Raw genomic sequence first — 12,748 nt, forward strand, 5'->3', positions numbered from 1 at the left:
TGTTCTCTGTGGAGGGCGGTTTACAGTCCGTACCCCGTGCAAGGTCCTAACTCGGCGATAGGATGTAGTGTCTTTGCTCCGCACGTGCGCAGCTGTAGCGCGCGGTCCTGCGCGTGCCCAGCAGTGAGACGCATTGTTTTATTTTGTTGAGCTCGCGCATCACTCCTGGGGAGGAATAACACACCGGGCCCCACTCCTCACAGGCAGCCGTGCCCCCGGGGCTCCAGCAGAGGTGAGGGAGGCCTCTGACCCCAGGGTGACTCTCGAGCGCGGGGGGCATCTTCAGGACACTGAGAGGCAACATTCAGGGCAGGGGCTGCAGTGCTGTCCAGACTCTGAACTGCGTCATACATGTGTGACTTAAGAAAAGAGAGTGCATTCAAATCAATAGTTCCTCCATCTTTATAAAACAGTGTACATATGCCAGCATAGAACAACTGTATGTAGCGTTTTCCTACTTTGCTTTCCCTCGTGTGTGTCTATGTGTCTGTGTGTCTGTCTGTGTGTCTGTGTGTGTGTCTGTGTCTGTGTGTGTGTCTGTGTCTGTGTGTGTGTGTCTGCATGTCTGTGTGTGTCTGCGTGTCTGTCTGTGTGTCTGTTGGTCTCTGTGTTTCTGTCTCCCATTCCCTGTAGGGAGAGTTTGTAGCTCCCCGTTGTAGAAGAGTCGGTCAAGAAGGAGCTCACTGCATTGAATAATTTCTTGGTGTGAACTTTTTATTAGTATTACAGGAAATCACAATGATTGATTGTCTCTGTTATATTCTTCTTTCCCACAGGGTCTTCCACTTCAGTCCCTTAGGTGAGCCTCGGCCGCCGTCGTCCCTCGGACAGAAGGAAAAGACTCAGGTAAGTGTTTTTGCTTTATGGTTTAGACAAGGGAGGATGTGAGAGATAAATAATTGCTATGCATAAATGTGAAGGGAGGGGGTTGGAGCAGCCAAAACAAGAAGAGTACCCAATGATTTCTGCTCTTGTCTTCCTATTCCATCTCACTTATTTCCTTTTCCCTGGGTCCCTTTCACCCCTCAGCCTCCCCTCCGGTCCCTCTCTGACTCAGCCCCTTTCCAAAAGCCCCATAGACGCCCACTCACCTGTAAGAGCCACGTCACTCCGGGGCCATGGCGTGGTAACTCCACGTCCTTCAGTGAGGTCTGGTCTCCTTCTGTTTCGACTTTCCCTCCTCGCCAACAAGCTGTGACCTCCCCAAGGCTCCAGTTCTCTCTCTCGGAAGGCTGTTCGGTGTTCTCCGTTTTTCCGGTCTTCCCTGCTGGTTTCTCCGCCTTAGGTTATGGCTCACTTGAGCTCATGGAATGCCTTTCTGGCGGCTTGGGGAGGATTTACCAACTCTTAGTTCCTTTTCTCTTTCTTCAGTAGGTCGGTTAGTGGTGCTGCTATTTCAGAATTGTTATTGTTATTGTTAACTGGGTTTTATATCGCGCCAAATCACCGTCAGGTCTCAAGGCGCTACTAACCGATACAACAACAGAGAAATTTAACAGGTTGGTAATATGCCTGTATCTAGAGAGTTGTTTAAAAGGTCTAAAATCTGGTCCTCCAGAACGGGAAGCGCCATCCGAAAGATTCCAGGAGGGCAAGGATCTGCGGGGGAGCCAGATTTGGTTGAGATGGCGATCTGTCTAAAAGTTGTAGAGTCTATACGGGGAATTTAGAGATAGTGAAGGTCGGAGGAGTTTGGGGGGCCGGTGAAATAATAGGCATATTAGGGATATCCTTCTGCCAGAATGTTTGCTACCTTATCAAGAAAATAGTTTTGAAAAGTATCACAATCAATCACTGTATCTGCCTTTTCCTCCTTCTTACTTAGTTCTTTTAAGATTTTGAAAGTTTCTTTTTGGACGTTTACTGCATTTTTTATACGGATTTCATAATAGTCCTTTTTAGCTGATATGATCAGTTTTTTATACAACTTCAACGATGTTCTATAAAGATCGCAGTCTATATCATCTTTAGATTTCCTCCAGCATCTCTCAAGGTGGCGGAGCTTTCTTTTTTGATCCCTCAGGCTCTGAGTAAACCAGGGAGCTCCTTTTTCTGCGCCCTTTATTTTCTGGGTCTTTTCCGGGGCTATCTGGTCGATGGATTGTCTAAGACTCATCACTATGGTAATGTAATTTTGGTCTAAATCTGGGGTATCATGTGGGCTCGTTGACTGTTTTATGTATTTGGGGAGGACATCAGGGAGAGTTACTGAATCAACTTTTTTCCACTGACGCACTTTTTTAGTTTTTAATGGGAGTTTGGCCTGAGGACTGTCCAGAGGGACATCACACAGGAGTAGATGGTGGTCGGACCAGATACCTGGTACAATACTCGTGAGGGCCACCTCCGGAATAGAGGTCCAGATTAAATCAAGGGTGTGGCCCTTTATATGGGTTGGGGCTTCCACTAATTGTTCAAAGCCTAATGTGGTCATGGAGGTCTGTAGCTGACGTGTCGGTAGATCTTTATCTGCTCTATCCCAATGAACGTTAAAATCACCTGTCACTAGGATTTTCTTGTATCGGGTGCATATGTCCGATACTATAGGGAAGAAAAGGTCATTAAATACCAACGTACTTCGTGGTGGGCAATAAACAGTGAGAACGATGAAACAGAAGTTATTCAATGTGATTTTTACTCCAAGTAGATCTACATTGTTTATAGTTTCAGCTAGAACCTTAGCTACTGTTAGCTGTTTTTTAAAAATAATTGCTACACCTCCACCTCGAGCGTCATCCGGACGATTATGCCAGATCATATCATATCCACTTGGGAGAGCAGCTATGATGTCTGGGGAAGAATTTTCACCCAACCATGTTTCGGTAAGGGTCAGTATGTCGATAGTCTCATCCTGTAAAAGAGTAAATATTTCCAGGTGATGTTTCTGGAGTGACCTGGTGTTTAAGGTGGCAAACTTTAAAGGAGGTGGTTGGCAATTATTTCTCCGACTAGGAGGACATAGGATGTTACATTCCTTTAAGGTGGACAACGTTATGGAGTTTATAATGTGCCCATCTGAATCCAGTGAGAGAAGGTCGTTTGCAGAATAAGACAAACGCCTGCCAGAGTACCTAATCCCTGAGCCCGATCGAGCGCGGACGGGCAGGACTCTGGCATGACTCCGGCGCAGGTCCGGCGCGTCCGCAGTACGCCTCCGCTGCGCGGAGTCATGGCTGTTCTTTTTATAGCGCTGCTAGAGCGCGAGATCCGCCTGGCCCACACCCAATATGGCCGCCAAGCTCGAGATCCCAGCCCTCGGCGTCAATGCTCGGCCGAGGGCGGTCCAGAGGTAGGGGAGGGGGGAGAGAGCACGAAGCGCTGTGAGCGCTAAGGGGGTCTCTAAACTCTAGCGCTTCGTAATCAAGCGCAGTCAGACACACAAAATAAAATTGCAGGGGAAATAGTTAAAACGCTTCTTAATCAGGCGAAATTACAAACACGATTAAAATTGCAAGAAATGTTTCTAAAGTGCCAAAGTAAAGGAAGAGACCTCCCGGCTTCCGCCTCAGGAGGGAAAGTTGCTTCTGCTAGTTGCTTCTGCTAGTAATAATTGGGTTTAAACCAGCGGTAGTAGCCTTGTAAGCCCAAAAAGGATCTAATGCCTTTTTTGGTGGGAGGGAAGGGGGTGTCTAAGACTGCTCTCAATTTCTCTTGTTGCAGAGCGATAGCCCCATCTCCCAATAAATAGCCCAAATATTTGACTTTGGTGAAGTTTATCCTGGTCTTTTTGGAGTTCACGTGGAGCCCTGCAGTCCTAAGTGCTTGGAATATCTTCCCACAATGGACGAGATGTAGTTCCAAGTTAGGGCTAAATATTATGATATCGTCTATGAAGGCTAAGGAGTACTTTTGATGTTGGGAGCAAACTTTGTTCATAAGTCTTTGGAACATCGCTGGTGCTCTGTGTAACCCAAAAGGCAGTATAGTAAACTTGTATAGCCCATTAGAGGTGCTAAAGGCGATTTTTCTTGGTCTTCCTGTTTAAGTGGTACCTGCTAATAGTCTTTTGTAAGATCGAATGTGGTTATATATTGGGCTAAGCCTAATTTCTCGATTCATCAACGGGTATGAGTGAAATTTCGAGATGGTATTGACTGATCGGACCTTTATTAAAAAACGGATGGAACCATGAGGTTTCAGAACTATGACAATGGGGGAGACCAGTTACTGCTGGAAGGTTTTATGACTCCTAGTTGTAACATGCTCTCTATTTCGTCAGGAACTGCGTCCCGCCTAACGCCTGGTATTCTGTAGGGGTTTTGTTTTATTGCTTTATTTGGTGGGGTAACAATGGCATGCTCGAGTATTGTTGATTTTCCCAGGAGGTCGGAAAAGATGGAGGAGAAGGACTCTAAGAGGGTCTGAAGAGACACTTTTTGTTCCTCTGTTAGATGTTCGTTTATGGGCAATTTATTCAATGTTAAAGGAATGGGTTTTGAGTCAGGCAAAACGTAATGGGTGTCTTTGGGGAGGGGTCCCAACCATTTCTATAGTAGATTTATGTGGTATATCTGGGTTTTGGTTGAGGAAAGGCGTAACCGGTAAGTAGTGAGGCCTACCCTTTCAGCACCGTCATATGGTCCCTTCAATTCTGCCCGTTTTTGGCGTATAGAGGAAGGTAGGAATAGGAGCACCCAGTCATGGACCTGTAACTGTTGTCACCTCTTTCCTTTATTGTAAGACATCTGCTGGCTTCTTTGAGCTTTTTCTAGGTTTTTGTGAGCAAACTCTCGCAATTTCTGTATGCGGTTTCTTAGGGTGTATTCTAGATGGTGTTGTGTCTCTTCTTGTTCCCACGCTTCTCTTGTCATTTCTAGCAAGGTTTGTGGCTGTCTCCCGTAAAGAAGTTCAAAGGGAGAACAACCCAAGCTTCTCTGAACCTGGCTTCAAATAACAAAGAGGGCGAGTGGCAACAACATGTCCCATTCTTTCCCTTCGGTGGTTAGCATTTTCTTCATGGTTAGTGTTGGACTTGGCCCTTCTAGCAGGTTCACCCCTAAACTTTTTGCTTTTAATGGTGGCCTAGTGATGGTGATTTTTGTGTTCTGCGCACTTTCACTGTGTCCCAGTGGAAAGTGCGTGCGCACTCTGAGTGCGTGGAGTAAGGTTGGCCTGCCCTCCCATAGGAATGCATGGGGAATGTATGTGTCCCTGGTAGTTCCTGATGCGTGGGGTGTACAGGCTCGAGTCTGGTATGTGCGGACTCGTGTGATTGAATGCTGCGAAATGATGTATGCGGCGTGTATGTGTCTAGTGTGGAAGTGCCACTTCTAGACATGGCTGTGTGTGTGCTGTAAAGGTGCTGGCGTGTGATTGGCTGGAGCTGGCTGGGATGCCAGGCTCCATGAGTCATGATGGGTCTGCCCGGTGGTGAGTGTGGAGATTAGCGTGCTGATGGCTGGGGAGGAGTGCACCTGGGTCCTGAATAGGGCTGGGCTTTCCCCACACAATGCTGGCTCCGCCCCCTGTGGTGCGTCTAACGACCCTAGCCTGCCTAGTGAATAGAGTGAGGGGCTGAGCACATCAAGGGTGCTCCCAGACCAGCTGCGACTGGTTCTTCCCCCACCCTGCACACAGACAAAGGATTTATTAGTATAAAAAGGGTCTGTGTCCCCTTGCAAGTTGTTCTTTCCTGATCTTACTGAGGGGGGCTGCTGCTGCTGCTGGCACCAGGAGGAACCGCCACTTGGGACTGCCTTTCTGCCAGGAGGGCCCAGTGAGCCCAGCCTTGCCCCCCCATCTTGCTGCATTCCAAGGGCTTTCTCTGGACTTGTGCTGTCCTCTAGCGCTGGGAGCGCTGGAATTGCCTCCTAGCGCTTGGAAGCGCGGTATTTGCGCCTGGACGCACTTTATTTTCTGGTTATAGCGCTGGGAGCGCTTTCTTTTACCTCTAGCGCTGGGAGCGCTTTGTTGCTGGAGGCCGGTGCCCACCCACAACCATTCCCCCCAATGTGACCTGCACCTAGTCTTGTTCTGTGTGTTTTATAATACAGGAAGAGAAGAATTTATCCTTTCGATTTTAAAGCGCCACAATTTTAAACAATGCCAGGTGGCACGTTACTTCTTTAAATCTCTGCCTGATCCCTTTGTCTGTGGTAGCCACCTTTTTGTGGGCCTGTATGAAAAGTAGAAAGGCGCGAGGTTGGTTTTAACTAATAATTATATGCAGAAATGAGTAATTTGATGTAAACTAACTGGATTCGGTCTATGAGGCACATGATGCACTTTATGGGATAAAATATGATCTGTATTTAAGAGATCGAATACAGATTGTATTGATTGATTGTTTGCATGTGTGTCTCAGAGTCTCACCCCTCTGTGCTCCCTCTACCTGCTGCTTGGAGCTGCTGCTGCAGTGTCCCTGGCATGGCAGTGAGGAGCTCATGGTAATCCAAGGCCCGGGAGCAGTGTCTGTCCTCAGCGCATGCGCAGCTGTTAATACAAGGCCCTCTTGAAGGTGTCTGTTCTCAGCGCATGCGCAGTTGTTAATCGAAGGCCCTTCTTAGCTCGTGCTCCGCTGCGGGACGCAGTGTCTGTCCCCAGCGCATGCGCAGTTGTTAACCCATCAAGACCTCTTTAACCCGCGCTCTTAGTTAAGTCCTGGGGTTTTCAGTTTTTCTGAATGGAAGACAGTGTGTACGGTCTCAGTTGCGTCCCCTCTCGGTTGGACTCCCCAGGCCGTGCTTCCCTGCGGGCTGCTCAATTACACACTCTTACAGTTTTATGTGCTTCGCTATTCTCAGCGCATGCGCGGCCACAACGAGCAGACATCCTGCGCATGCGCACTTGTGACAAACTGAGTGTCCTGCGCATGCGCAGCTACAGATCAGGGCGGCCCTTGTCCCGTGCACAATTTGTTGTCACGCGGGGCCCTCGGGTGTGTCCCCTCCACCAGGCCGACACTGCCCCCTCGAAACCACAAGAGAGGTAAGGGGAGGCAAGGCCTCGAGGCAGTGGTGGAACAGCATTAACTTATGATTCCTGCAAGGGGGCGGGGCCTGTGGGTATCAAGGCTGAGCCTGTGGCAGTAGGGGCCGGGCCTGTGGGTGTGGATGCTCCTCCTCTGCTGGAGGCGGGGTCAGTGAATGTGTGGGCGGGGCCTGTGGGGTGCAGGGCCTGTGGGTGTTAAAGCTCCTCCTCTGCCGGGGGTGGGGTCAGTGAATGTGGGGGTGGGGCCTGTGGGTGTGGTGGCTGTAGGGGCGGGGCCTGTGGCAGTAGGGGCGGGGTCTGTGAGTTGGGGGCAGGGCATGTGGGCGTGGTCAGTGGCTGTGGGGGCGGGGTCAAAACAATACACCTACACAGCCTGGAGGCATTGACTGTTTCGTGTTCCTCACTGGAGACTAGTTTGTCCTTACGCTTCAACTCTGGAATGTGTTTTTTTGGAACCCTAATCGCTCCAACTTTAGTTTGTATCGTGTAATTTTGGGTGGATTTATACTCTGTAAATATGTTACCATAATATCTAATCCTATATACTTCGCTCTATTGTAAAGCGCTCTGACTCCTCTGGGTAAAGTATGCGCAAAAAAAATGCCTAAATAAATCCAATGCCCTGCGACCAGGCTGTTGGAGGCTCGTCGTGGCCTTGGGGCTCCCAGTCACACGTCCTCAGGTCTGTAGAATAAAGACTGTTGCAGCTTTCAACTCAGAACTGGCAATTCCTCAGGCTCCGGCGGGCTGCTTTTGGAGGCTTCAGGCATGATTCTGAATGCCGCCGTAGTCCGCGAATCTCAAGTTGCACATTCTTACCTTTCTCCTGAGCCACCGCAACCACAGACTTTACCCACTTGCTGACCGCATCTATAAAATAAGTTTTTGACACAAGTGTGTCCACATGAGCATCTTTTAATTTGGCTGTTCTGGGGTTTGCAGCAAATATTTTTTTAACCCTTGCGTGCGTGCGTTGGCCAACAGCCGTCGCAAGCACTGCCTCATTAGTGCTCCGCACGTCCGTTAGCCGACACGGCCCCGCCTGCGCATTCGAACGCCCACACCGCAGCGGAATTGCCGCTGCAATAAACAGGTTAAAGCCATACTCTTGTATTTACAATCAACAGAAGCTTGTGCAGTGAGGGCTGGAGCTGTTCCTGACCTCCCATTCATTTTGTGGAAGTGCCTGGACCAGTCTTCAGCGCGTTCCTTGCTCCCAAAAGGTGCCTCTCAGGCCCTAGACCCTTGCTGTGGTTCGGTGGGCTCCTAAATCAAGCTTTTGAACTCTTCATGAGTGGAAATGAGCCCATTCGCACCGGAATCCCACTGCTCGCACGGAACTTCAGCACAAGCCCCTGCTGCCTATCCCCTTGCACGGAAAGCATCAATCGATCTGGAAGACCAACAACGTAAAGCTCCAGCCCGACCTTCTGCGACACCTGGCCTGCTCTTTGTGCCATGTCCACCACCGCCATCAACTCTCTCCTTACTCCCTGCGACCCTCTCCAATGCGAACGGGGCTCTTGGCTCAAAACTTGAGAGGGTAAAACCTTCAGCTGAACTAATCTGGGGTTCTATCTAATTCGCGCTCCATTGTGATTAGCTTGAACTTTTTACTTTAACCTGGTCCAGCATGACCAGATTGCCTCGGTTGACGCTTTATGTTTTTAGGTGCTGTATAGAAGTTTATACTTTAAAAATTCATATCTCCGGTTATACTGATTGGATTTTTGTCTTTGGGTTTCGATTTGTTGATTAAATTGAGCTCTATTTTTCTAACCTGGTGTTGATTTTGTGTGCTGTTTACGCTGTTTTACTGTTTGAAGTGTTGCACAAATATTTACACATTGCCTCTAAATTAAGCATGACTGCTCTGTGCCAAGCTACCAGGGGGTTGACCACAGTTTAAATATGGGGTTTGCTTGTGCCTTATACTGACTAGGATTGTCAAATTCTGAAAAGGAGCATACAGTTATTACTAGATTCCTAAATCAATTATGCTCAAGCATGTAATTAAACCTCATTTCCTTTGCAAACTATACAAAATATTATAAGTTCCACCAAATCAGAAAATACAGCGCAGAGTCTTGAGATTTCTTTTTTTCAATGTATTCTTTATTTGTACTCAAATGCATCAGCCCAGCCAACGTGTTTCGTCCAACATGGACTTCATCAGGGTTGGAATAGTCTTTTATAGAAGCTCACCAAGGTGCTATTTCTGTAATCAGATGTAGTATAGATATATAGGCAATCACCGTATCATTCATGATTGATTTAATTCCTTCGATCCATATTGAAATAGTTTTATTGAAGAACACCAAGTCGCTTATTCTCATTAAGAGATGCAATATCAATAAGCTGGTAATCACCATCGCATCCACTCAGCTAAAATCTTGAAAGGATTATTGCCTTTGATAAGTCCTAGCATGTAGTCTCGTCGGGTATGCAAAGCCATCTATCCGATCTGATAGACAGACGGTCTTGCATGCAGCGGTGATTGGCTATATATCTATCCTACATCTGATTACAGAAATTGCACCTTGGTGAGCTTCCTTGCACCTGCTTCACTAATGATTGCTGCTCCTGTGTGGGCGTAGGGTAGGCTTCAGTGAGCTCTGACCCCTTATTTTTTTTTAAACTTTATTTTGCGTTTAGGTATGAGTAAAGAAGTACACTAGGACAAGTAAAATCCTTTGGCAAGTACAGGTAGACATAATACACACTGTCAAGTGTTCAATCAATGCTGCAGAGTGATCACATGTTACATAAAGCAAGTCCCTCGGCTGCTAACATATTTTCTGTTACAATCGTTCTTGACTCTAATTCACATAAACGGTGTTTACAAACATGACATAGGGATACATCAACTGTACCGACATAAAAAAAGGAGTTTAGCATCCGGTGTAGTTGATTATTGACATGTATCTCGGGACAGTCTAACCCACCCCTGTTGGGACTATGCCCTGTTCTTTCTGGGTAGGGGGTCTTGTCGCTGCGCCTCTAGGTATGTTCTGAAAGGTCCCCAGATATCTTTGGGCCTGGAGGTGGGGGGGACCGTTATTGCGTATAGGTCGCTGTTTGTGGAACAGGACGCCATGCTCTTCAGCCATCCCTTTATCGATGGTGCTGTTCTGCCACCCCAATGAATGGATACCTCCCTTTTGGCCAGTAGTAAGCTTATGGCAACAAACCTGCAAATTGCCGGTGGGAACTGCTTTACATATCCCAATAGAGCAATCTCGGGCAAGGGGGTCATCGGTACCTTAACCAAGCCACTCACTATCTTATGTATTCCTACCCAGTATGAGTGTTTGCGTGGACAGGTCCAGGCGAGGTGGGCGAAGTCTGCATTTGGAGCGTTGCATCTTGCACAATGGTGCAGTCTAGCAGGGTCTATCCTGTGGAGTCTGGAGGGGGTAATGTATATCCTACGAAGAAACTTAAAGTGTATTAGTTTGTGTCGGCTATTAAGGGAGACATTTTTCGTAACTGCACAGCAGGCAGCCCACTGTTCGTCTGTGATCGGAATACCCAAGTCGGTCTCCCAGAGGATCCAAATTAGTCTGGGGGTTGCATACATATAAAATCGTGTCATCTGCATAAAATGATACTAACAATGGGCCGGTGGTAAAGTGTAAACACCTATGAAGGTGTTTCTTTTGGAAGTGCCGTATTAGTGGGTCCGTGGCTAAAATGAACAACAGAGGCGACAACGGACCGCCCTGTCTCATTCCGCGTGAAAGTGAGAAGGGAGCCGTCAATGTACCATTTATATGAGAAATAGCATGAGAGAATGAAATAGGGTAAGAACCAGAGCAAAAGAGAAACAAATTAACATGAAAGTGACTGCAAAATCAAGGGAATTTTAGAATAGAGTGAAAAAGTCAAAGGTTAGCATTTAGAATTTGTGAGATGATGGATATCAGCCAGAGATTGTCAGATATGATGTCCCACTTATTCAGAGTGCTTAAAGGTGCACACTCTGCAAGTAGGGTGGAGGGAGAGAAAGATGAGAATGGAGAGCAAGAGGAAACCCAAAGGTATCAGAGAACAGAGTGAAAAAGAGGAAAGAAAGAGGGTGATGCAGGCAATGGTTGAGAAGAAGAGCAAATAAGGCAAAAATGAAGAGAGAGATAAAAGGAGACAAAGATGAGGATGAGAGAAGAACAGAGGGAGAAAAAGAGCAGCAGAGCTAGAAGAGAACAAGATCAAGAGAGCGAAAATACAACAGACAGTGAGACATAAAAAGTAAAAGCAAGAAAAAAAGTGAGAAAAAAACAAGATTGAAAGAAAAAAAGGCTGTTGAAAAAGAGGAAGAGAGTTAAAAGAAAACAGTGAGATAATACGGGAAAAAGAAAGTGAGAAGCTAGAAAGAGAAAGTAAGAGATAAATTAAGACCATGAAGGTTCACTTGAGTGAGGGAATGAGAGGCTGAAAAGGATAGAAGAGGGACCACATTCGTGAGAGACATGTTAGGAGATAAAGTAAAGTGCACTGAGAAGAAAGGCTCAGTGAAGGAATTTGTGATGTTAAAGGTTTTTTTCTCATAACTATACATACTTTTCATAAAAACTATAACCAGGCGCAGGTAGCAATGTCTTTTGTACGGGATTTACTAATGAAAATCAAAACAATTACACCACTTGTAGCAATATTGATCCATTAAAAAAATTCAGGATAAACAGTTTGAAATTATCTCACAATAGAATGATACATCGACTTTCAGTGCCAACTAGTTCTCACAATCAAATGCTGTCTGTAGACTGCTGTTTTGGGGAAAAAGTATGCCACAGAGTAATCGCAGGCACATCTGTGAAGTATAAATAGTCCAGTAATCATGATCGATACAAGACTTTGATTGCCAACGTGCTGCACTCCAAAGAGTAGGCAGTCGAAGCAGTTACAAATGGAGGCTGCATAGATTGAGAGAGAGAGAATTTACTAACTAGCCTATGGCTTAAATGGAAGATCCTATTATAAATTGATATCTTTGAGCGTAGAGGTAAGGGCTGAGGAGCACATTGGGTGTCAGTGAGTACCCGAAAGTGAATAGGATCACTCATCAGTGAGGCAGTAAAGCCAGAGTCTCAGAAAATGCAGACCACTGCCATTGATCACATGTGAGCTTTAATTGCGACAGTGCCCTGTCCCTCAGGGCCAACTAGCCCTCCTGTTACCTCCAGTAAGCCCCATACAGCTGGATTGCTGAGAGTGTTCAAAGGCCACGCCACCTTTTTACACCATTCTGCAAACGCGACTCATGGCACACTGCTGCTCAGGGGATGAAGTTCACTTTAGTCCTGAGGGCCTCAGGGCACAACAGGACCTCATTGCCCCATCAGCAATGCGCCACAAGGCGCATTTGCAAAGTGGTGTAAAAAAGGGAGTGGCCTCGGACCACCTCTCAGCAATCCCACTGTGTGGTGCTTGCTGCAGGTACCTAGTGGGCTAGTTGGCCCCTAAGGACCCATAAGATGCGAGGGGACTTCATCCCCCAACCCAAAACGCGCCAGAGGCGTGTTTTCAAGTGGTACAGGGAGGGGGCGGGCCTACGGCGAGATCCAGCTTCGGTTTTCTTTTTCGTTTTTTAGGAGGGGGCTGTGTGGCCCGCCTTCTCTTAACATTTTTTTTTTTATTTCAAATCTTTTTTATTAAAGTACAAAAACATAACAGTACAAAGAAAAGGAAGGACGTCATACAATAATTAGCTCGCAAGATAGATACAATGAACAATGCCTGGATAATTACATTCAATGTGGTCAGCAGGAAATAAGAAGATGCCAGTAACATAACACATCCGTGGGAAATACACCGCGAG

At 46.9% G+C, this 12,748-nt stretch overlaps 1 protein-coding gene and 1 long non-coding RNA gene across 2 annotated transcripts in view; both read left to right on the forward strand.

The window, feature by feature from the left end:
* LOC144806261 (uncharacterized) overlaps nt 1-12,748 on the forward strand; it is a 380,563-nt gene that overhangs the window by 219,526 nt on the left and 148,289 nt on the right.
* LOC144806264 (uncharacterized) overlaps nt 173-12,748 on the forward strand; it is a 46,024-nt gene continuing 33,448 nt past the window's right edge. Inside the window, exons 1-2 of the long non-coding RNA XR_013605747.1 lie at nt 173-232; nt 777-846. This is a non-coding gene — a long non-coding RNA (uncharacterized LOC144806264). The remainder of the gene's footprint in view (nt 233-776; nt 847-12,748) is intronic.

The sequence above is a fragment of the Lissotriton helveticus genome (genome assembly GCF_964261635.1).
Source record: "Lissotriton helveticus chromosome 1_1 unlocalized genomic scaffold, aLisHel1.1 SUPER_1_unloc_58, whole genome shotgun sequence".
NCBI classification, from domain to species: domain Eukaryota; kingdom Metazoa; phylum Chordata; class Amphibia; order Caudata; family Salamandridae; genus Lissotriton; species Lissotriton helveticus.